This window comes from Oryzias latipes, chromosome 2, assembly GCF_053564925.1.
Source record: "Oryzias latipes strain Hd-rR chromosome 2, Olatipes_Hd-rR_3.1".
Classification (NCBI taxonomy): Eukaryota; Metazoa; Chordata; class Actinopteri; order Beloniformes; family Adrianichthyidae; genus Oryzias; species Oryzias latipes.
In genome coordinates, this window is record NC_136238.1 from 24,044,015 (window position 1) to 24,067,299 (window position 23,285).

At 41.1% G+C, this 23,285-nt stretch overlaps 1 protein-coding gene and 1 long non-coding RNA gene across 2 annotated transcripts in view; both read right to left on the minus strand.

The window, feature by feature from the left end:
* LOC110016657 (uncharacterized) overlaps positions 1-23,285 on the minus strand; it is a 310,438-nt gene that overhangs the window by 111,465 nt on the left and 175,688 nt on the right. The window lies entirely within an intron of this gene.
* Positions 6,660-21,659, minus strand: LOC144988328 (uncharacterized). The gene is made up of 2 exons (XR_013652195.1): positions 21,227-21,659; positions 6,660-11,512 (listed from the first exon to the last, which is right to left on the minus strand). It is a non-coding gene; the product is annotated as an uncharacterized LOC144988328 (long non-coding RNA).

Sequence of the window (23,285 nt, forward strand, 5' to 3'; positions counted from 1 at the left end):
TTAAGATGTATTGTAATCTATTTGCAAAAAAGTATTTGTGGAAATTAGGTAATTCTAATCCTCCACAGCTTTTTGCAGATTTTAAAGTTTTTAGACTTATTCTTGCAGGTTTATTGTTCCATAGAAAGCTTGATATGGATGAGTCTAATGTTTTGAACCGTTTTAATGGCGGTTGTGTGGGAATCATTGAGAAGAGATAATTAACTCTGGGGAAGATTTTCATTTTAACCCTGGCTACCTTGCCCATAAGGGACAGAGGCAGGTTGGTCCAGCGTGTTAGGTCGTCCTGTATGCTTTTCAGTAATGGGGTGTGGTTTAGCTGCACCAGTTCTGAAAGTTTGGGGGAAAAGTAGATACCCAGATATTTGATATTTCCTGTTTTAACTGGAATTGTGAGTCTTTGTTCCATATTCCTGTTGAATGGTAATAAAACAGACTTATTCCAATTAATGGAATAGTCTGATATGGAGGAGAATTCATTTATGATCATTGCTGTTTCATTTACAGAATGTAAATTCCTTAAAAATAGTAATATGTCATCTGCATAAAGACTAATTTTATGATGGCTGTGTTTGTTTTTTATTCCTATAATGCTCTCATTCTGTCTTATTGCTGCAGCTAAAGGCTCAATGAATATATAAAAAAAGAGAAGGAGAGAGTGGGCAACCCTGTCTGGTTCCTCTTCCAAGAAAAAACCTGTTTGAAGTCTGTTTATTAGTTCTAACTGATGCATTGGGGTAGTGATATAATATTTTGATCCAATTGATGAATGCTTCTCCAAAACCAAACTTATGGAGGGCGGCAATAAGGAACTTCCAATTTATTCTGTCAAAGGCTTTTTCAGCATCCAGCTATAGTACTGTCATTTCCTGGTTTTCAATGGTGGCAAAGTCTATTATATTAACTAGTCTACGGACATTATCATCCGAGTGTCTGCCTTTGATGAATCCAGTTTGGTCGAAGTGAATTATGTGAGGAGTGATTTTTTCTATTCTCTGTGCTAGTGCTTTGCAGATAATTTTTACATCTGCATTGATTAAAGAAATAGGGCGATAGCTTGAAGGACTAGTGGGATCTTTGTCTGGTTTTAGAAGAAGAATTATATTGGCTGAGTTCATGTTAGGTGGCATTGATTGGCTCTCATTAATAGATGTGACCGTTTTATAAAATGTTGGTACCAGTTGTTCCCAGAATTCTTTATAAAACTCAGCAGGAAAGCCGTCAGGCCCTGGTGCTTTACCATTAGGCATAAGTAACAGAGCTTCATGAAGTTCAGACAACGAGAGCGGAGAGTCTAAGTTTGTGATTTGATCCTCATTTAACCTGGGTAGGTTTACATTATTAAGAAATGAGTCAATACTTTGCTCTTACGGATTGATCTGTGGTGTGTACAAGTTTTTATAAAAGTTTTCAAATGCGTTATTAATTTTGATTGGGTCATGAGTGACATTTCCTGTTTGGTCCATAATAGAGGTGATTGATGATTTTTCTCTATTAATTTTAAGCTGATTAGCCAGAAATTTGCCAGATTTATTAGAGTTTTCAAATCTTTCAAGTCGTAGCCTTTGTATTTGAAATTGTGTTTGTTTATTAATGATGTCATTTAACTGCAGCTTTAAATTTTTCAGATCTCCCAGAATGTATTCCTCTGCAGAAGCAGCATAAGCAGTCTCCAGGGTTTTGATTTTATTTTCTAATTCTAATAAATCTGCTTTCTCTTTGCGTTTTTTTTGCGTTGAATAAGAATTGATTTTCCCTCTCATGACTGCCTTTGCTGTTTCCCAAAGAATGCACGGTGAGATGTCTGGAGTATTGTTGAAGTCTAAGAAGGTTGCCCACTCTTTTTTAAAGAATTGAAGAAATTCCTGGTCCTTTAACAGAGACGTATTAAACCTCCAGGTTGTACCTGAAGGTGTGGATATTTCCCTAGAAATATTTACAGAGACTGGTGCATGATCACTGATAATAATTGGATGGATATTGGAGCTTTGAATATTTTTTAAAAGAGAGTTACTGATTAATAAATAGTCTAAACGGGAGTGTGAGTGGTGAACTGGAGAGAAAAAGGTGAACCCTTTAGTGCTTGGGTGACATGAGCGCCACGCGTCGCAGAGACCCAGATCATTCATGTACTGCTTTAGAATACTTGCAGACCGCCATGTACGCTGGTTTGCTGCCGTGCTGAGTCTGTCAAGTTCAGGGTCCAAAACCAGGTTGACGTCTCCTCCTATAATGATTGTGGAGTCAGAGTGAACTGACAGTGAGGTGAAAAATCTGTGAAAGAAGGAAAAGTCGTCAACATTAGGGCCGTAAACACTCGCTATACAAAAGTCCTTATTCTGAATGGATATATTAATGATTATAAATCTGCCTTCTGGGTCAGTAACTGTATCCTAATGAGTAAAATTAAGATTTTTATTAATTAAAACAGCAACTCCTCGTTGTTTGGAGTTGTAACTGGCATAATATATAACTGGAAATTGTAAACAGCACATAAGGTGGTTCAAAGAATTCGATAAATGGGTCTCCTGCAGTAGAGCTATATCTGCTTTTAGACCATCCAGGTGATTTAACATTTTCAGTCTCTTTGGCCCAGAGCCAAGTCCACGCACATTCCAGCTAACGATGTTAAGACTGTTCATAACTGCTCTGACTGGGAAAGTGTAAAGCTAAGTAATGCGTGTGTGCCAGTCCGTGTGTGCGTGCCCGCATTGAGAAGCGCTGTGCATGTGTGCGCGTGAACGTTTTCTGGCTATGTGAGCTGCGTGTCGTGTGCGTCCTATGAGAGCCTGTGTGAGGTGTTTGCAGTATTTCGGCGTGTGTGTGCGGGATCGCATGTGCACGCCCATGTGTGCGCTTGTGTGCGCGCGCGCCCGTTCCGTGCATAAATAAATATTTACCGAGGATGAGTTGCTTCCAGGTGATTTACATATGAGGAGGGGGGAGAGGGGGGGGGGAGAGGAAAGGAAAGAAAAAAAGAGATCTGAAAAGCCTTCAGCACAGCCAGGGGGTGATCTCCGGGTCCCGGAACAGCCGGCCGTCCACGTAAAGTTTGTCAACGGCCACAACCGCTCTCGAACCAGCAGCAAGATGTTTCCTCCTCAGGATCTTCTTTCTACGGAGGATTTCTGCCGGGAACTGGTCATTCACGCTGAAGTGTATTCCTTTCAGCTCTCGGCCTCGGCCCTTCACCAGCTCCTTTTGTTTGAAATGTTCGAATTTAGCAACTATAGGACTGCTAAATTCTGGTGCGCTGGTGGTCGGACCTTCTTCCTCCGAGGCGGTGAACCCTGTGGAAAGAGATCTTCTGCACCTCCTCCTTGGGGAGCCTCAGGTGGGCTTCCAAAAAGGACTTCACAGTGGCCTTGGGGTCTTTAATACTCTTAACAGGTTATGTTAGTTTATCGGAAATATTTTAATATGGCGGAAAAATGAAACAAGATTGAAAATGTTTGTTCAAATGCTTACGCGCCGCCAAGTCGACTCACCACACTTGTCTTGCTGGGTCTCGCGATACTACAGAATCACGTCTCCTCTGGTTTCAAGACGTTTAACAACAGATCTCCTTGTGCGCTGTCACTCTCACAACCCAATGCATCATGGGAGATGTAGTGTGATAACTGCCGCAAAAGGGCAGAAAGACTAGCGTCTCTGAGCTTCATTGTTTTGTTCACTTGTTTCACGGTCTGATACCGGATTCTGTGGAAAGCTACACCGCTAAAGACGAGCTTTAGCTGATATTTTTGTTAGAACTGAGCGACTTTAGGAGCTAAATCAGGACAAGGAAGTGAAGACTTTAACCACTTCTGATTGGTCAGACTGATGACATGTGATTAAGCCCCGCAAGACAGTGGAGACAGTTAAAGGGACGGGACTTTTCCAAAATACAGCCGAAGCTGCAGCTGAATCGCAGTACCGTCATTCTTATCAAAATGTCTTTAATAAAATAAAATAAACACAATGAAAAAGTATTTTACAATCTGTTATATTCCTAACTCCTCAGTGTTTTATTGGGGCCTGTTTGGATGAACAGAGAACTGAAATCCTGGAGATGGGAAATGTTTTTTGATCAGTTAATGAGGGCAATTACCCACGGCACACTGGACCATCTCCCGCGGCACACTGGTTGAAAAACACTGGACTAAACAACTTCTTGGAATATCAAAAACTTAAATCTCTAAAAGCTAAATCTATAATTACTAAAAAGTTTAAATGCAAAGACAATGACGTAGAACTACCAGAACTAGTTACCTCTCTGATTTATTTTTCAATGGATGTAACTCTCTCCAAAATACGCAAACGCTTATGCAACCTAGATAATGATATTTCAATCCTGATAACAAAATGGGATGCAGATTTGAGCATCAGCACAGATGAAATCTTCTGGTCAGAACTTTGTCTAAACACCTTAAAACTGACAAAAAGTCAAAAACTTGCAGCTAATCCAATAGAAAACTCTTCACAGAATTTACCACACTGGACAGAGGATGTTCAAGATGGGTCTCAGTAACTCAGACATTTGTGAGCACTGTGACAGTAATCTACCCGACAGTTACATGCACGCACTGTGGTTCTGCACGCCTGTCCAGGCTATATGGCAGCAGGTATGTGCGGATCTATCAGTCTGGCTTAAGGTTTCAATCATGGCTTCACCGTCACTTTGCGTGCTTGGTGACATGAGTGCCATAGATATAGAAGGAGGATTTTTATCTATCATTTTCATAACTCTTTGCATTGCGAAAAACAATTTTACTTAACTGGAAAAATAATAATTATATTAATTTAAATTAATATAGGACTCTACTGCTTGATCATATCAGCTTGGAAAAAATGTCAGCCCAAAGTTCAAGTAACTTTGAAAGAATTCAGTCTCTTTGGTCTCCCATAGCTAACTCCATGACTTAGGGGGTGGGGGGCCTGGGCGTCGCTGCTCCTTATGTGCCTGCCGTAGTTGGGGGCGGGGTTCAGGACACCACCAGAAACCTTTAACTGGTTTCTGGTGGTGTTTGTGGACAGTGTGGTGAGTGACATCCTCTTCAAGATTTGGGATGCCTTTTTGTTCGAAGGACCAAAGATCATATTTCGATTTGATCTCTGGTCCGGGGGGGGTGGGGGGGGGGGTCGTGTCTGGCACCTAGGTGGGGTTGGCACTGCATGAATTCCCTGGCTTGGTCCAGTGTGATGGTTGGTGTGGCTGGAGGTTCACCAGAGGCTAGTGGCGAGAATGGAGGTAGGTTGAGGCTTGAGGAGTGACTGGAGGATTGGTGAGAGATGAGGACACAGGTGACCACTTGTGGGAATGACCTCCTGCACTCAAAAAAATAACTCATTGGATGAACTCAATTTTATTGTGGGCAGGATTTCCATCCAATAAATATGATTAGCCCCACCTCACAGAAAATTCTTTCATGTAAAGAAATATAGCTGAGTTATTCGAACTCAATTTTATTAAGAATGGCAAGGCAAAAAAAAAATCATTTGAGACTGGTGCTTGGCCCGTTTTGAACTTAGAACCTCTGCATGCAAATCCCGCTGACCGATCCACTGAGCTAACACTTTTGTGACAACATACAGCCACCAGTATAAAGACATAGAATCATTTTTTTCTATAAATGAGGTTCGTCTTATTGGGAGAAGCCGAGTTGAAACGATTCCAAGCCACAGTATGTTTTTTACATGGAAAAACACAGACAAAAGTTTTTTGTTGATTTTGATTTTAAAATAAATATATTTAAATAAAACAAACTGAATTTAATTGTGTTACATGAAAGACGGGCTTGAATCATTTTTTTGAGTGTGGGCATGAGACAGAGAGCGAGACTTAGGTAAAAGCAAGCGTACATGAACTATGGAAATAGTGACCAAACTATGCACCATCAGGGGCAACGAAATGGCGATGAATGCTGGAGCTGGATCTCCTTTTGTAGGCAGACAGGTGATTTGAGTGGTCGCAGCTGTGTTGAGGTGTTCAGGAGCCAAGCAGAGAGGGGAGGGGGAGGAGAGCTGACAGAGGCACCATGACACCCTCTTCCTTATATAATCACTTATTAGGGTGATGGGGGGGTCAGCCTGCGATGCACCTTTGGGGGAAGGATTTACTTGGGAGTGGTCCCCTCGCCTGGTTGTCGAATGGGAACAGCCCCCCCCCCCCCCCCCCTCTTGGTCACCAAGGTCTCGGACCTGCAGGACTCTTGGTGGGGGGGGGGGGGGGGGGGGGGGGTTGGACATCACTGCCAGCATGCTGCAGATGTCCTCTCAGCACCCCACCTGCCAATTTTTACTGCACCGTAGACATGTAGGGCACCTTAGTGTGTGTGTGTGTGTGTGTGTGTGGGGGGGTTTGAACATCACAGTGAGTAATCAGGAGATGTCTTCTCAGTGCCCCACCCTCCAATTTTAACTGCACCCCTTTAGTATACACGACCTTTACCCCTCAAAAAAATTTCACTCCAACACACACACACGCTCACAAACGCACATACAAAAACTGCCCCCTTTTGGATATACATTACTTATAAACCTGGCTGTAATGATTGTAAACATCCAGCTATGTGTTGTTTTGTGCTCTTCTTCAATCATCCTCCTAACGCACCCTCTGGCATCCCTCTCTTCTTCCCTGCCTTTCTTTTCCACCCGGTCCAACAAAAGACTGTTACAGATTTGATTTGATTTGATTTAAAATGGTTTATTTCAAGCAATCAAATAAGAATAATACACAACAACAATACAATCGTCAGTTATACATTCATACAATGAAAAATCAATCTTACGATAATTAGACATATTTATAATTAAAGCCGCAAGCAGCGTTGTATGGCCTGCAGACGCAACTCGCCTTCCACGGCCGCCCTCACCGCTAGAGGTAAGATCTTAAGCCCGAGCCCGAGTCAGAACCACTAAGTGCCTAGGATATCACAAGCGTTAAAAAAAAGAAATTCTAGTCGCCTTGCTTAAATGTTTTGTATCACTGCGCTGGCTTCTTAAAAACAAACTTTAGCTTCATCATTTGGACAAAAACAAGCGGTTAAAGGTATTCCAGAAAGCAGGCTATGCTAGCTCCCATGGTGCGTTTGAGGCTAAGAAAGTTGATAACCTCGGCTTTCGGTTCCAGAAATGGAGGTATATTTCAGGATATGTCAAGTTGCCATTGTAACTCATGCTCTGAACATAACCTGGTCTGTAGCAGGTTTAGTTGAAGGTTAGTGTGTTTTCAGAGAGGTGAAGCAGCATGGTGTGTCCTTATGAAGATGATTTCGTGGATGAAGGAGCACAGATAATACTTTTTCCACCGTGAGAGGGTGATAAGACCACATATGGATGTTGGAAAGAGAAACTTTTTTACTTTGATCTAACTTAATTATTTGCAAAGTTAATTAATACATTTGCAAACCTTATAAGCAGTTAAGTAATATGAATTTAGAAGACAATGGTCTGACTTTAGATGTTAATAAATCTTAACACTTTCAGGTGTTTGCAAGACATCTATAATGCTAATAAATATCTTTCTAGCCTCTGACACATTAATAATGCCTATTAATTTGTTAAGTTAGTCAATAAAACTTATAAGCTTATGAACACTTAGGCTTGTGTCAGGCATCTAAAATGCTAATAAATATCTTACTAGAACCCCAAAAAATAATAATACTTCTTTATTTGTTAACAAAGGTTGTTAATAAATCTTATTAAGCTTATTAACATTGACACATTTGTTAGGCACCTATAATATCAATAAATGCATCATTAGCATCTTTAAAAAATCCTAATAATAATGCTTGTAAATGTGTTAGTTAAGTAATTTAATAATCCTTATTAGACTTATTGTACTAATAAATGTCTTACTAACACCCTATAAATTCATTTATAATGCTTGTTAATGTGTTAACAAAGCTTGTTAAGGAATCTTAATATGAAGTGTTACCAAAGTAATTCATTTAAGTTGTAAGTTGGCAAAATTGGATAAGTTATATATATATATGCGTCACAAGGAAAATTGAAACAAAATCAGAAACTCGTGCGTTTACTTTGTCTGTTCTTCAACTACAAGCAGAAACTCTTTTGATGATGCAGCCGTGATACTTTTTTGATGGACGTATAATCTTCATACACCGTCATTAAAACCTCAGAATCCGTCTCACTGAAGTATAACACTTTATTTTTTTTTCACCACGCGTTTCCATGGTGACTCCAGAAATCGGCGATCTCTTGAGAATGTCTCTATGTACCTGCTGTGCACGTGCATTAACCCAGGGTTACCAAGTCGAGCGTAATTACGCCAACTCATATCCGGTCTTTTGGAACCGACATACCCAGAGTAAGCAAGTTCAGGCGGATTTCAGCCAGAGTTCCGGCTTAAACTCAGGGTAGTTTAAACATGCTACCTGGAATACCCCCCAGATGCTTTAATTAACTTATCCCGAAGTACAGCACATTTTGCTGTCCTTTGCCGCTGCAGTCTAAGTCAGTGTTTGCTCCGTCAGGGCATTAAGTTACTGTAAAAACGTGCTGCATCATGTAACAAATAGTCTGCTTTTTGTGAAAAACACAATCTAAATCCAAAAAATTACAAGAATGAAGTACTAAAAACTGATTGAATATTTCTTTCTTTTTGTAGGTGACCATGGTACACACTTCACAGAAGCAGTGGATCAGGCTTCAACGGCGTGGAGCAATGCTTACTTCGTCTACCAGTGTCTTGTACATAAAAAAACAACAGCAATGGTTAACCCAAGTACTTTAAACAAAATCATAAAAGTACAAAAACTACTAGAAAAAAATCAACCAACAAAAATTGAACATCATCAAAATTTCTTTAAAAATCTAAACATACCATTATAATTGAAAACAACACTCTATTTAGAAGAAAATATAAAAGCATAAATTCCATGAAGTTAAATATGTTAAAAAGTGAAACTCATTATATTTAGAATCTTTTCACAATCCATTTTTTGAGATAAAGACAAAACATTTCAGGACTCACGTTAGATTTCAGAAAACTGTTCACTTTCATGAATCCAATAATCACTTATGCTTCTTTTTTACTGAATAACTGCATCAATGTGTTATGGAGGCCACCAGCCTGTGTACATTTAATGAAAGATCAGGCGGCTTTGTTAGCTGACCTCAGGTCAGTTTCTCTTCTGTAGTTCTCTTCTGAGTTCTCATGTTTAGAGGTCAAAAACAACACAAAAAGTGTTATCACATACTTTTCACAAAAGGGCTTTTTAAAACAAGATATTTCACTAAAATTTTCTTTATGCAAAAAAGTATTCTCTCCTGTGAGTTCTTGTGTCTTTTGAGATTATGTATGTACAGTACTAAAACTTGTACAGTAATCCCCCACCCTTTCGCGGTTTAATATTCGCGCCCCGCCCATTCGCGGATGGCCGCAGATAACGTGACGTCACAAGCGTGAGACGCAGAACAGCGCTCATTCCGCGAATTTTATAAAAACGATTTATTCTGTACTGTACTGTAAAGTATAACGACCCAGAGTTGGACAGAGCTGCGGGCAGCCGGCGCCCCCCTCTTTCTGCCAGTTGCTGGACCACAGCGTATGTCAATCAGTGGTGTGCTGGTAACTGGTGGATTAGAGGGGGCGGGGCCTACCTGGGTGCGCGTTGGCTGAACGTTCTCCTCCGGCTGAGTGTATGAGCAGGCTGCGCTTTTTTTGTTCGAGCTGTAACCATTCTGACAAGGTTAATAAAAGCCAATTAAAGCCCTGCATCATCTCCAGCTTCTGGAAATGAACCCAAACGGCAGAAAAAGGTTCTGACCCTGCAGAGGCTCTGGCTCTGGGAGTTTTAAAACAGCGTCAATTATTCGCGGATTTTCGTTATTTACGTTCCTCACCCCCCGCGAATACGGGGGGATTACTGTATCACATTCTTTAAACAAAAAAAGTATCTTTTATGTGAGTTATCATGTGTGTTTTGAGATGAGATACATGCCTAAAAGTTTTTTTCAGATTCTTGACAAGAAAAGGGTTTCTCTCTTGTGTGAGTTCTTGTGTGTATTTTGAGATGAGATGTTTGATTTTTTTTTTTTTTACATTTTGTACATGAAAAAAGCTTCTTTCCTGTATGAGTTATCATGTGAGCTTTGAGATCAGATACATGCCTAAAACATTTATCACATTCTTTACAAGAAAAAGGCCTGTCTCCTCTGTGAGTTCTCATGTGTGATTTGAGACAAGTTGAATAACTAAAACTTTTATCACATTCTATACAAGACAAAATCTTTTCTCCTGTATAATTTCTGGTGTGTGATTTGAGACCAGACAAAAACCTAAATCTGGTATCACATTCTTCACAAGAAAAAGGCTTCTCTCCTGTATGAGTTCTCATGTGAGCTTTGAGATGAGATACATGCCTAAAACATTTATCACATTCTTTACAACAAAAAGGCTTCTCTCCTGTGTGAGTTCTCATGTGTGTTTTTAGAAAAGAATTAAAACAAAAACTTTTTCCACATTCCATACAAGAAAAAGGTTTATCTCCTGTATGAGTTCTCATGTGTGTTTTGACACTAAATACAGAGCGGAAACATTTGTCACAGTGTTTACAAGAAAAAGGCTTCTCGCTTGTGTGAGTTCTCATGTGACTTTTGAGACTAGATGTTTGATTAAATGTTTTTTTACATTTTGTACAAGGAAAAGGCTTCTCTCCTGTGTGAATTCTTGTGTGTGTTTTGAGAGCAGATAAATAACTAAAACTTTTATCACATTCTTTACAAGAAAAAGGCTTCTCTCCTGTGTGAGTTCTCATGTGTGCTTTGAGATCAGGTAAAAAACTAAAACTTTTATCACATTCTTTACAAGAAAAAGGCTTCTCTCCTGTGTGAGTTTTCATGTGTCTTTTCAGACCAGACAAATAACTAAATCTTTTTTTACATTCTTTACACAAAAAGGGCTTCTCTCCTGTGCAAGTTCTCATGTGTGTTTTCAGACGAGATAAATAACTAAAACTTCTTTTACATTCTTTACACATAAAAGGCTTCTCTCCTTTATGTCTAATGTGTGTTTTGAGAAGAGACAAATAATTAAAATTCTTCCTCTGATCTCTGTTCTGTGGGTCTGTCTCTTCATGTGTGGTTGATATTGGTTTTTCATGTTGGTTTCCTTTTTCATCCTGACTATCAGTTACATTAAAGCTCTGCTGATTCTTTAGATCTGCTTCATTGTTTTCATCTTTCTCATAAGTAGGAATCTTCATCAAGGTATCAGTCTCCTGCTTCAGATCAAGCTGATTTTCATCCTGACTGATGAAGAGCTCCCCTGGTTCCTCTATAATCTGTGAAGGTTCTGGTTCCTCTGGCTCCTCTTTAATCTGTGAAGGTTCTGGTTCCTTTTTAATCTGTGGAGGTTCTGGTTCTCCATCTTCCTCTTTAATCTGTGAAAGTTCTGGTTCTCCATTTTCCTCTTTCATTTGTGGAGGCTCTGGTTCCTCCTGTTCCATTGTCAAATACCTCTGTTGGTTGCAAAGATCCTCTTCACTCGCATAATTCTGAGGGAGGACTGCAGGGACGAAAAGACAAAAAAGGAGACTTTTAAAGGTCTTTGTGCACTGTCAAGAAAAATCTAAATCCCCTTTTTCAGAAGCACTGGACTTTAAATAAACAACATAATGTAACCTCTTTTACAGTTAAGACAGAGGTGATATCAGTCTTTAAGTCTTCAGTCGGTCAAACACCTAAACAAAGAAACTCAGAAGTTTTCAAAAAAGGTTGCAGACTATACATTTCAATAAACGCCCATTCTCCTCACTGACACACTCAGCTTTTACAGTAATAAAGTGTTGGTCATTAATCTTCTGTTCCCTACTACCCCATCTGGGGGGAGTCAGTGGTGGTGGTTGTGTCCCTTAGGCCAGGACTCTAGACCAGGGGTTCTCAAAGTGCCAATAGTGGCCCTCAAGAAGATTTATTTTGGCCCTCAATGAATCAATGGGCTTGTTTGTAAGCAGGTAAATGCAACGCTCAAAGAATTCAATATAAATCGTCACAGCAGATGTTTACAAAAATGGCTGAATCCAGTGAAGCTGTGACAGAAGCTAGTAGCTACGTGTGGCTTTGTTGTTAGTATCTGACATTGTTTGTCCATAGCAAAAAAAAAAAAAAAAAAAAAAAAAAAAAAACAATTAGAAACGCGTCTGTCAAATGATACATTTGATAGACAAGTAGAAGATCTGGACAGCAACCTCCGACAGCAACTAGAAAAACATCTGGACGACCTGGTTAACTGCACAAATGACACATGAATGTAAGACTTTCTTAGTGTTACTTTATTCAAATAAGAGCAAACTAAAAGGCACCATTTTATCCCTTGTGTTTTCTTAGATGACCCCACCCTTACATTGACGTGTTCTCCCTACCATGACAAAGGTGGATAAAGGTGGAAAGATTTCATGTAATTCATGGACACCAGTGAAGATCACAAATCATTGAAGAAAAAAGGTTCAGAGCACTGTCTAGTGGGTCTAGATGACCCAACTCCCAATGTTAAAGGATAGCACAAGGGTTACAAAGACTAAATTTGTGACACAGCAAGTAAAAAGTCTCCCTGCTCCACTCCATTCTGATGCATCCACCTGCAGACAAACAGATCCATGAACATATTTGTTTTCCTCGTCTGAACTGGAATCTGGATCTAAACTGCATGCCTGGATAGATCTGATATTCCTGCCATTTTTGTTGCACTGTAATGTTAGCTTTGGGTTATGAGGGACTGTAAACTAGCGGGAGAGAGTGTAAACAAAGACTTTATGGGATTTCAGGAGAGGGTTACTTCAATGCCAACAGTCCCATTTTAATGAATTCCTGCTGCTCTGCACAAACTACGTTCCTGAAAAACAACAGTTTTTTTTAATTTGGCCATGACTCTTGTGCTATCTTAGATGACCCCACCCTTGGATTGACGTGATATTCCTACCATGAAAAAGGTGGATAAAGGTGGAAAGATTTAATGTCATCCATGGACATCAGTGAAGATCACAAATCATTGAATAAAAAAAGGTTCAGAGCACTGTCTAGTGGGTCTAGATGACCCAACTCCCAATGTTAAAGTGCCTAGGATGGCACAAGGGTTAAAATGGCATCATCCTAATGAAAAGACCACTGGGAACATTATGAAAATAGATTAAAGTATAGTTGGAGCGGAACTGTAAAATGCAGAATACAGTGTTCCCTTTTCTACGTCACAGTTCATCTTTTGCGGTCTTACTGATTCTTTTAGTGCGATTATGCTGCTGCTTTTTATTTTCAAACAGAAGACCCTGTTCTGCATCCTGATTGGCTGGAAATCTTGTCAATCACCCACTTTGAGTGTAACACATCAGTATCTTCGAATGTATTTTAATCTTTTTAAACTATGATTTATAGTCAATTTAGTTTCACTTTGAACAATCCGATTCTCTGAACTAAAATGGATCCAGAATATCTTTATCCAAAACTTCAACGAGTGTGACTCAGAGAAAAATTCCTGGTACTCAACATTGCATTACTGACACCGTCCTTACCGTTGTGAATGGTAAGGAGTGAAGTGAAGACGTGAAAAAAGACATCCCCATAGTACAAAGGTGCAGGTATGTGCATTATGCAGAACAACTTTGTTTAAAATGGAGCTGAGTTCCCCGGAAACAAGGCAAGGTTTTCTGTGTTAGGAGATCGACTCGAGTGCAGGAACTTCCAGTGGATTACAATGAAAAACCATCCATCTTTCGCTCCTTTTACTGGGACGCAGTTATACCACACTTTGTGAATGGATTGTAGAAGCTTGGGCTTTTAGAAGCACCAGGCTAACATGTCTGCTTGCACTGTTCTTCGAGCTTTTGCAAAGGCCTGCAACATTTATGAGCTGCACGGCAAAGAGACAGACCCTGACAATGATGAAAGGGAACCAAATATTTGATAGAAATTTAACCCAGCTGTTCATTTCAGATACAGAAGATGAGGACTTTGATGGGTTTTTGAATGCTGATTGGAGACCTAAAAAATGAAAAATTACGGTGGCCCAGAAGGGTCACAACACAACACATTAACTTTACACACAACACATTAACTTAACACACAACACAACACATTAACTCACAACACAACACAATAACTCACAACACAACACATTAACTCACAACACAACACATTAACTTACCTCACAACACTTTAACTCACAACGGAAGTAAAGCAGCAATTGAAGTGCTTTTATTCTGAAATGTCCACTGGGCTGAGCGGCTAACTACATAACAGAAAGTAATGTCACAGTGAGCTGTGGAGGGAGCGTGATTTTTCTGCAAAAGAACCTAGCAGCAGTGTTGCCAGATTGGGCGGTTTTGGTTCTATATTTGCGGGTAAAAATGGCTTTGGCCGGGTTTTCATAATTTGGGTTTTCATAATTTGGTTTTAGGGTCGGTTCGGCGTTCCCCCCCCCCTCATGAATATATAATAGCGGACTACGTTAGGCCGTGTGGCTGTGAACTTCTATGTACTAAAGCTCAGTAAACGCACCAGGCAGAGACACTTAATGGGCTCTGTCATCTAACCTGTTGTTGGGGGTGTGCAACGCCCCGCCTCTTAGAAATTGCGTTCTTTAAAGCCTGACACTGCGGCTGCGTGTGGGAGGAGCCACCAGCTAAAGTTATGGTCTGATCGCTACATGGAGCGGTGTCTGTGTTTATCAATCCTTTTATTATAATTCTGAACTATCTTTTATTTTGAAAAATCATCGGATCGGGTGCTAAATCAGTCCAGTAGGGGGAAAAACTCAACGAAAGCTGTGTATTCTTCTTTCTCCTGATCTAATAAAAGGATGACAGTATTGAATATTTCTTCAGCGGACCGGCCTTCTTTCATTCATTGTGTGTGTGTGTGCGCGCGCGTGTGTCTATGTGTGTTGGGAACTGCACGTGCATGTGTGAGGGGAGGGAGCGGAAGAAAGGAGAGGAGCGCGCGTGCAGCGACAGAGAGGGGTGGGAGGGAGGAGTGTGCGTTCATATTGTGTGTGTTCAGAGGAAGCGGAATCGTAATAAAGAGAAAGTTTCTGTCAACACTGCTGCTAGCTTCTCTTGTAGCAATATCATGCTCCCTCCACAGCTCACTGTGACATTACCTTCTGTTATGTAGTTAGCCGCTCAGCCCAGTGGACATTTCAGAATAAAAGCACTTCAATTGCTGCTTTACTTCCGTTGTGAGTTAAAGTGTTGTGAGGTAAGTTAATGTGTTGTGTTGTGAGTTAATGTGTTGTGTTGTGAGTTATTGTGTTGTGTTGTGAGTTAATGTGTTGTGTTGTGTGTTAAGTTAATGTGTTTTGTGTAATGTTAATGTGTTGTGTGTAAAGTTAATGTGTTGTGAGTTAATGTGTTGTGTGTTAAGTTAATGTTTTGTGTGTAAAGTTAATGTGTTGTGTTGTGACCCTTCTGGGCCACCGTAAAAAATAAATCACAACCACAACCTCAGTTTTGCTTTTGCTGCCTTTTTAAAACACCCGCAAGCATGCATGTTTTACTGGTATGTAATAACAGGAAAAAAACACCCATTACTAAAACTTTAGTCCTGTGTTGTTGCATTGTAAGGAGAGGAGTGTGTTTTTGGAAATAATATGACTTTAATTGTGTGTTTACATGTATGTCTTAGCAGGTTATCGCCCCCAAGTGACAAACACACCCCCCCCCCCCCCTTAACACTGCGCGCAAACCCTGCGAGTGTTTAGGATCACCCCTCAGTTAGGATTGCAAATGTGCAGATGTAAAATGTGGGGTCAGTTGGCTAGGATTACAGGTAATCTCATCTTCAGAGTCACCTACTATTGTTCCTGCCCCACTGGCTCTTTCAAAATAAAGGCTTATTGTAGCAGAAACCTGAATGAAACATCAGAATGGACTGAAACTCCTGCTGGTTTCAAAGCCCCGTTCTCAAATTCCAGCTGAACTCTTTTGTCTGCAACCTCCGAACCCGGTGGTGGACACTGGAAGTAAGGGATGCCGTCAAGCTGAAGAAAGAGTCCTACCAGGCCTTGCTGGCTTGTATCAAAGAGATTATGGCAAACCATCCTGCGCCTCAGAAGGCGCAGTTCTTTACAGGCACCAGTCTCAGTGCTGCTGGGGAGCTGTTGACTACCACTGGGGACAATGTCAGGCGGGGGAAGGAATACTTCAAGGATCTCCTCAATCCCACTGACACGCCTTACTTTGAAGAAGCAGATATTAAGGACTTTGGGGTGAGGCTGTCTATCACCCAAGGTGCACGTTGGACTCTGGCAGGGCTGATCTTTATCACCGGTTCTGTTCATAGTTTTCATGGACAGAATTTCTAGGCGCAGCCAGGGGGCCAGAGGGGTCTGGTTTGGGGACCACAGGAATTTTGCAGATGATGTTGTTCTGTTGGCTTCATTGAGCCAGGACCTCCGTCGTGCATTGGCGTGGTTTGCGGCCGAGTGTGAAGCAGCTGGGATGAGGGTCAGTGTCGCTAAATCTGAGACCATAGTTCTCAACCGGAGAAAGGTAGTTTGCCATCTCTTGTTGGGTGGAGTTTCCCTGCCCCAGGTGGAGGAGTTTAAATATCTTGGGGTCTTGTTCAAGAGTGAGGGAAGACCGTAGTGTGAGATCTACAGCCAGATCTGAGCCAAAAAACATTTGGCTCAGCTGTCACAAGAGCTTGTGTGGCTCCTCCCACACAAGCTCTTAATTTACCGGTCAGTCTTCATTCCAATACTCACCTATGGTCATGAGCTATGGGTCATGACCGAAAGATCGAGGCCCCGGATACAAACGGCTGAAATGAACTTTCTCTGTAGGTGGGCTGGGTGCTCCCTTAGAGATAGGGGGAGAAGTATGGAAGCAATTGTGTAGCATAATTAAAAATAAAAGTCAAAACCAGAAATGCTCTTTCATTTTCAAAATGAAGCTGCATTTTTTGACTCAAAATTAAGAATAATTTTCATTTTCAAAAGGTTCTCTGGTAAATGTGTAGCAAAATTCATTTAGAAATGTCTAATTTGACAATTAAAATGGATTAACAGAAATGCTTTTTTATTTTCAAAATGTAACTGCATCAAATGACTCCAAATTAAAATGAAAAATCAATACTTCAAAATGCTTTTTCCTTTTCTACTTTAAAACCGCTTATTCTGTGTCATAATTACAATGAAAATACAAAGATGGGATTGAATGTTCATTTTCACATCCACCCTGCGAATAGTGTCACATATTTCAATTCCACTTAGCATTTCCAGAGGGGTGGCGGGGCGATGACGTCAGTGCTATCTCTGTGTCCGGCTGATAAGAGGCACAGACATGTCTAGGAGCAGCTTTGTGTTAGCGGCAGGGGAGATGGCTTTGTGACGTTTGTGCTGTCCTGATGATTGTATACAGCTTCTTGGGACTTTGTAGCAGCCTTATGCGGTCCAGAGTTTGGGACCACAGCCTCCTTGGGAAACCCTGCTGTCTGCGCGGCTCGAAGCTTCTCCCTCGGACTAGCTCTTTGGACGGAGCTAAACCCGGCCCGCTAGCCCGGAGAGAAAGCTGGTCCGGGTGTAAACTGCAGGTCTACCTGTGACAGGTGCATGCCTGCTTGATTAGGGATTTGGTTCATCTGTGTCTGTCCCTATATCAGGAACAGGGAGTGCGTGGATAGACAGTGGCTGCCTGCCTGCATGGTGGTATGTATGGTTGAAGCTCCTCTTCTTGGAAGAATGTAGATCACAATTTACTCATTTACATTCTTTTTTTAACTAGATGCTGTAAGCGGCTGGAGGTGTTGTAGATGTCATAAGTTCTTTACCTTCCCTTTTTATACATTTTTATGTGTTTTTACCCTTTTACACATTTTAATGTGTTTTTAAATTGAAGTTGCATTTACTGAGCGGTTCACTCTGATTCTTCTTGTTGTATAGGTCCGGGTCGGGCACCGGTGTGTGTGTGGTGTCGGTGAGGGGGGCACCTGCTGGCAGCGTTTTCCTCACTGTATTTGTTTATTTCCCTCTTTTTTTAGTGTGTAGCGGAAGTTTTGTTGGCACGTTGGTCTCACTGTGTGTGTGTGGGTTTGTTTTGTTTTCAGCACAGAGTGGAGTGACGAGTGAGTAGAATTGAAAATTTCAATTCTATTCCTATGGTGAGTTATAAATTTTTAAAATAAATAACCAATTCCTCCACTTGGTGACGCAAAGGCAAAGCAAAACAGGGGAAAAAGCATATCTCTGCACGTGCTGAACGTAATGTCCTGGTGGTCAATCTACATTTTTGACTGCACGCAAATAGTGGAATAACATTGGCCCTATGTGAGAACTTCATCAGGTCTCAGATCAACTTTCAGAGCAAAAAGATTATTCATATTTTGTTTTTACATAAATCCTGATAGAGTATTTTTTAACAGAAGAACACTTTCTGTGCTGAAGTTTCTTATCAAATGCCTAATTTACCATTAATCTCCAAACTCTGGCCTCTTCTATCACTTCCCGACACAGAAATACCTGTCCATGCCTTTATCTCCTCAAGGCTGGAAAACTGCAACTTCCTCTTTTCTGGCATTCCCAACAAAAATATTTAAAAAAAGCTTCAGTACATCCAAAACAGTGCAGCCAGAATCCTAAAAAGGGTCAGGAAGTATGAGCACATAACCGCCATCCTGAAATCGCCGTACTGGCATCCTGTTTCATCCAGGATTGAATACAAACTTCTCATCATCACCTACATACGCATGGCCGGTCAGGCACCACCATACCCCCAGGATCTCCTCATTCCCCAAAAACATACCCGTACCCTCCATTCAACAGACAGCTTCCTTCTTCATGCCCCCCCCCCTCCCCCCTCAGGCTCCACACGATGGGAGACAGAGCCTTTTGTTCTGCTTCACCAAAGATAATCAAGTGTATATTAAATATGTGATCAAACAAACAAACAAGAATGAATGTCAAAACCATTCGCATTTTAGTTTCATAAAGTTCAGCCCGCTGTTGTTTTTCCACATCAAAATAACACAATGTGATCATCATTGTGTGTCTTTTGTCCGCTGTGATGCAACCATTCCTTTTGAAATGACAGTAAAATCACTGTATCTCAATCCAAATGGTATTTTTCAATGTTGATTCGATTTTTCTTATTTTGAAATAATTATTTTACCCAACTTCCTGTCCAACAGCTAAGCAGACAGGTAGGAGCTGAAGGCTTCTTGTGTTGGATGTACATTATTGTTACAACATGTTTGAATAAACTGCTTTTGTTATTTAGGTTAAACTTTAGTTAGATTGATTATATTTATAATAGGCACATACTTATGCATACAAACACACACACAAAGCATTTCAGTCCCGCACAATATTTGTGCAAATGTGATCTTACACCTGTGCTCGAGTGGGTGTTTCTGTTCTTTTTCTGCCTTATTCTGTTCTGTTCTGTTGATGATGGAATGTAAAAAAACAAACAAAAAAACAGTCCGCTCATTCCTACACCAAGAGCCCCACCGAAGCAGCAGTGGTAGCCCCCTATACAGTACAGCAGATGGAGGACATCCGCCCATAGGGCAATCCTGTCCACCACCCAGACCAGGGCCAGCAGGACCACCACTGGTCCCCCAACGCCAGAGAGCAGGAAGTCACAGGGGGACAGAGAGTGTAAACTCCACCCCGACCACAATGATAGCCCCAAAACAAGAAGAACAGCCCCAAAACAAAACACCACCGTCCTCTCAACACAATCTAATGCTGCTGGCGTCTTTTTCTTCTTCTGTGGTTTATTGGCAGTTGATAAACAGCTTTGTGGCGCATTACAGCCCAGAGCACGGTCCCACCCAGGGAGAGCACCCCCAACTCCAGATGAGCATCCCTCCCACCCCAACCCCCCAAGGCTCCTCAAGGGGGACCCGCCCCATGCTCCAGACAGAAACCCACCCAGCTGGAGGTCAAAGAAAGAGCAAGGCAGGAGCTGTCCATCCCTGGCAAGGAGGAGGACGCCCAAGAGAAGTGAGTGTTCCTGAAGAGCATTGTAAACATGACCTGATCAGGCTCACCCACAGTTGGAAATGTGGAGAGGCCCAGCGCTCGAGGGCTAGACCAGATCTATTTTTCTGCAGGTGGATGCAGTGAACGTACTTAGACGTCGGCATGGACACATGACCTAGCTTAGCCACCAGAGCTTTCTGCCAGACCAGCTGATAGACCTGATAGAGGCTGCAGCATTTCTGTTCAGAGCATTCTGTTCTATAGAATGAGCCTTAGTATATCAGTGGGTGTTACACATGCAAGCTAATCTAGTGTTGAAATATTTTTTTCAATCCATGCAGTTAAAGATACGACTTTTCCAGACGACATTTATGGTTCACAAAAACACTTGTCAGTTTTCTAAGTTAAGTTGATGTTTAATTATTATACTATTCAATTTTTTATGTTGCATTCCTGCAGATTTCATGAGAAAATTAAAGTTAACAGGAACTGTTTTCTCATTCATGTGCCTCTCTGTCCAAGCAGTGAATGTTGGATCATGAGGATCATGTGACCGGTTTTGAGTAAGCTGATTGGCTGTGGCCAATGTCCAACAAATACTTTTAGAATTTTTTTTAAAATAAGTGTTTTATTTATTGTAAAAACTAATCATGACTTTGACAATTCTATTTCATAGTATTTCTACCCTTTAGATTAATAGCTTTGCAGACTTTCTAGACATTATTTTGATTGTTTACTGCATTTTAACTTTTTTTCTACCATCTGGATATTTATACTTGACGTTTGCTCTGCTATCAGTTTTTGGCTCCAAAGAAGAAAACTATTTTGGTGATGCCTGGAATCGCTGCCACATATAGTTCAAACCAGGAAATGAAAGTCTGGAATCTCTATAGTGATAACTTCAAATGCTTTAAATGGTGTTTTTCTAAGATATATCATTTTCTGTGAAGCTTCAAATTAAACTGGATCATTTTCTTGATTATATGTCTAATTAATTATTATTTGTTAATAAGGAAATATAAATTGATATCAACTTTGTTTCTTGTAGTTCTTTTGTCTATCTCTGTAATGATACCTCCATTTCTTGATTGGACAGTAATGAGAAAGTTCTGATACTAAGAAGTCTCATCTTTGATTCTGGTTACAAATATTTTATTATTTTGCTTTTTATTCAGGAAAAAGATTAGTGATCATGTAAAATGACAACTTTATCTGAAAGATCTTTATACCACTGGGAAATCTTTATTTATCCCTTTCCAGTGACATAAAGACCAATCCAAAGAGTTCAAATGTTTAGTCACGTACCAACTATGTGTAGCTGCAGCTGCGGGTTCCAGCTGCTATCCAGCAGTCTGCGCTGACGACAGAGCTCCTCCTCGTTCTGGACGATGGTTCCTTCAGCAGCAGAAAGTTGTTCTCTGACAGAACCTTCCTGAGGTTCTGAAGACATGGTTCCTGCTCCGATCTTCAGCTCCAACTCCCACAAACACCGCCGTCCTCTTCACTGCAGCTCCGATCGATCATCTGCTAGTCTCACAATCACAGCAATCCACGTTGTCTTTCCGTTCAACACTTCTTCACTCATTTACGACACTTTGGAAAATGCTGAGAGTTCCCACACGAACCACGTATCGTCCTTTCTGTCCAAAAACCTCAAAAACGTCCCAACAAAACACCACAATCCTTCAACACAAGCTAACGCGGCTAGCCTGCTAACAAGCTAACTCTGCTAGCAATGAGTTATATCAATAGAGGAGACATCACGTGGTTCCTCATGGGAGGCGAGCACCGCCATCTTGGTGAGGTCAAGTTACTACTGCAGTGCATGCATGTGAACACATTTTTTGCAGAATACCAGTTCATTGTGGTTCAGATCCCTCCTGGACACATCCATTCTATGTTGGTGTTTGAAGAATATTATTACATGAATCTGGTTTACACAATAATGTTTTTTTCCTTGCACCATTTGCATAAAGTGGTGTCCCTGCTGTGACCGAAGGTGGAAAGGTTGTTGACAGGTTTGGAACTGAGTTGGATGATCATGTGTTTCAGGATGTAGTTAAGGATCCTTCTGTCGGAGTGTTAACCACCAAATATGCCACAGGTTTGTGTGAATCACATTTTTAATTTTTTTGATAAAAGAACTTGTCTGATGTCTTCTTTCAGATTCTGTTCCTATGCTACAATCTTCTGAGCAATCATCAATCATCCCTTGATGTGTCAGCAGGTAGTTTGTGACTGCTTGCACAGATTGCTGATGGTGGATGAAGGACACCTGTGTGGGAGGGCGTGGTCACACAGAGCAGGGAGGCTGTTATTCTCTAATGGAGCACCAGTGCGCGGCCGGCGGGGGCGGGGGAAGAAAAGAGGAGGACTGTTGGAGCCGGCGCGTGGAGCCTGTGGCGTTTGAGTTTGGCCTGCTGTCGGAGCCAGAGTATGAAGGTATTAATGTTCCAAAATGGACGCACTTGTACATTTGATGTGATAACTTGTAAAATCAAATGTGAGAACTTGAGCACCAAAAATCTGCATCTGTGTTTAAAGATTTTCTGTTGTAAAAAACTAATGAACACACGTAAAAAAAAGTCAAACAATTTCTACAAATATATACATATATGTTACAAAAAATGAAATCATAAATTACAAATTAACATTTTCATGTGTTCATTTAGAGTTACAACCTCAAATCCACGATTACAACTGCTCGAATCTGCTGCCGCGTGTGCTCGAATGTGCTGCTGCGTATGCGCGAATCTGCTGCCGTGAATCACAGCTCGCTTCAACTGCGTTCGACTTTTGACACATTCTTTGCGAGACATTTATGTCAAAACAGATCTGTGTCCGATAATGGAACAAGGGGGGGGGGGGGGGGGGAGGGTCTGGGGGGGAAGGGGGGGGGTCTTGGAGGGGGTGGGGGTCAACCAATCAGAGTTCAGGACCCAGAAGATGCACGCGCCCGTATACCTTTTGATGTTGGACCGGCCCGCTACAGCAATACCATGGCGCATCAAGCTGGGGTAAGTTGCCTTAGTAATCATTGTTTTTGTTCGTTCGTTGTGTGCCTTGAGAGTTTATAAATTTACGCCGACCAAATTTTATAAACTACTCTGATCTTCCGTGGTTTGTATAAAAGTCGGCGGCGAGTACCGCGGTAACTTAGACTGTCCGAATTCACATCGTAACCATAGCTAGCTATTAAAAACTTTATTATAGGCGTGTATATTGTTGAAAGTGATTCGGACACCATGCTCACTACTTGATGTTTTTAACGACGAAAATGACGTTAACGATTTCACGAAGGGAAAATCTAATGAGCTTGTTTTTTCGCCGATCATAATGAATCCACTGTGTTCTGGAGATAATT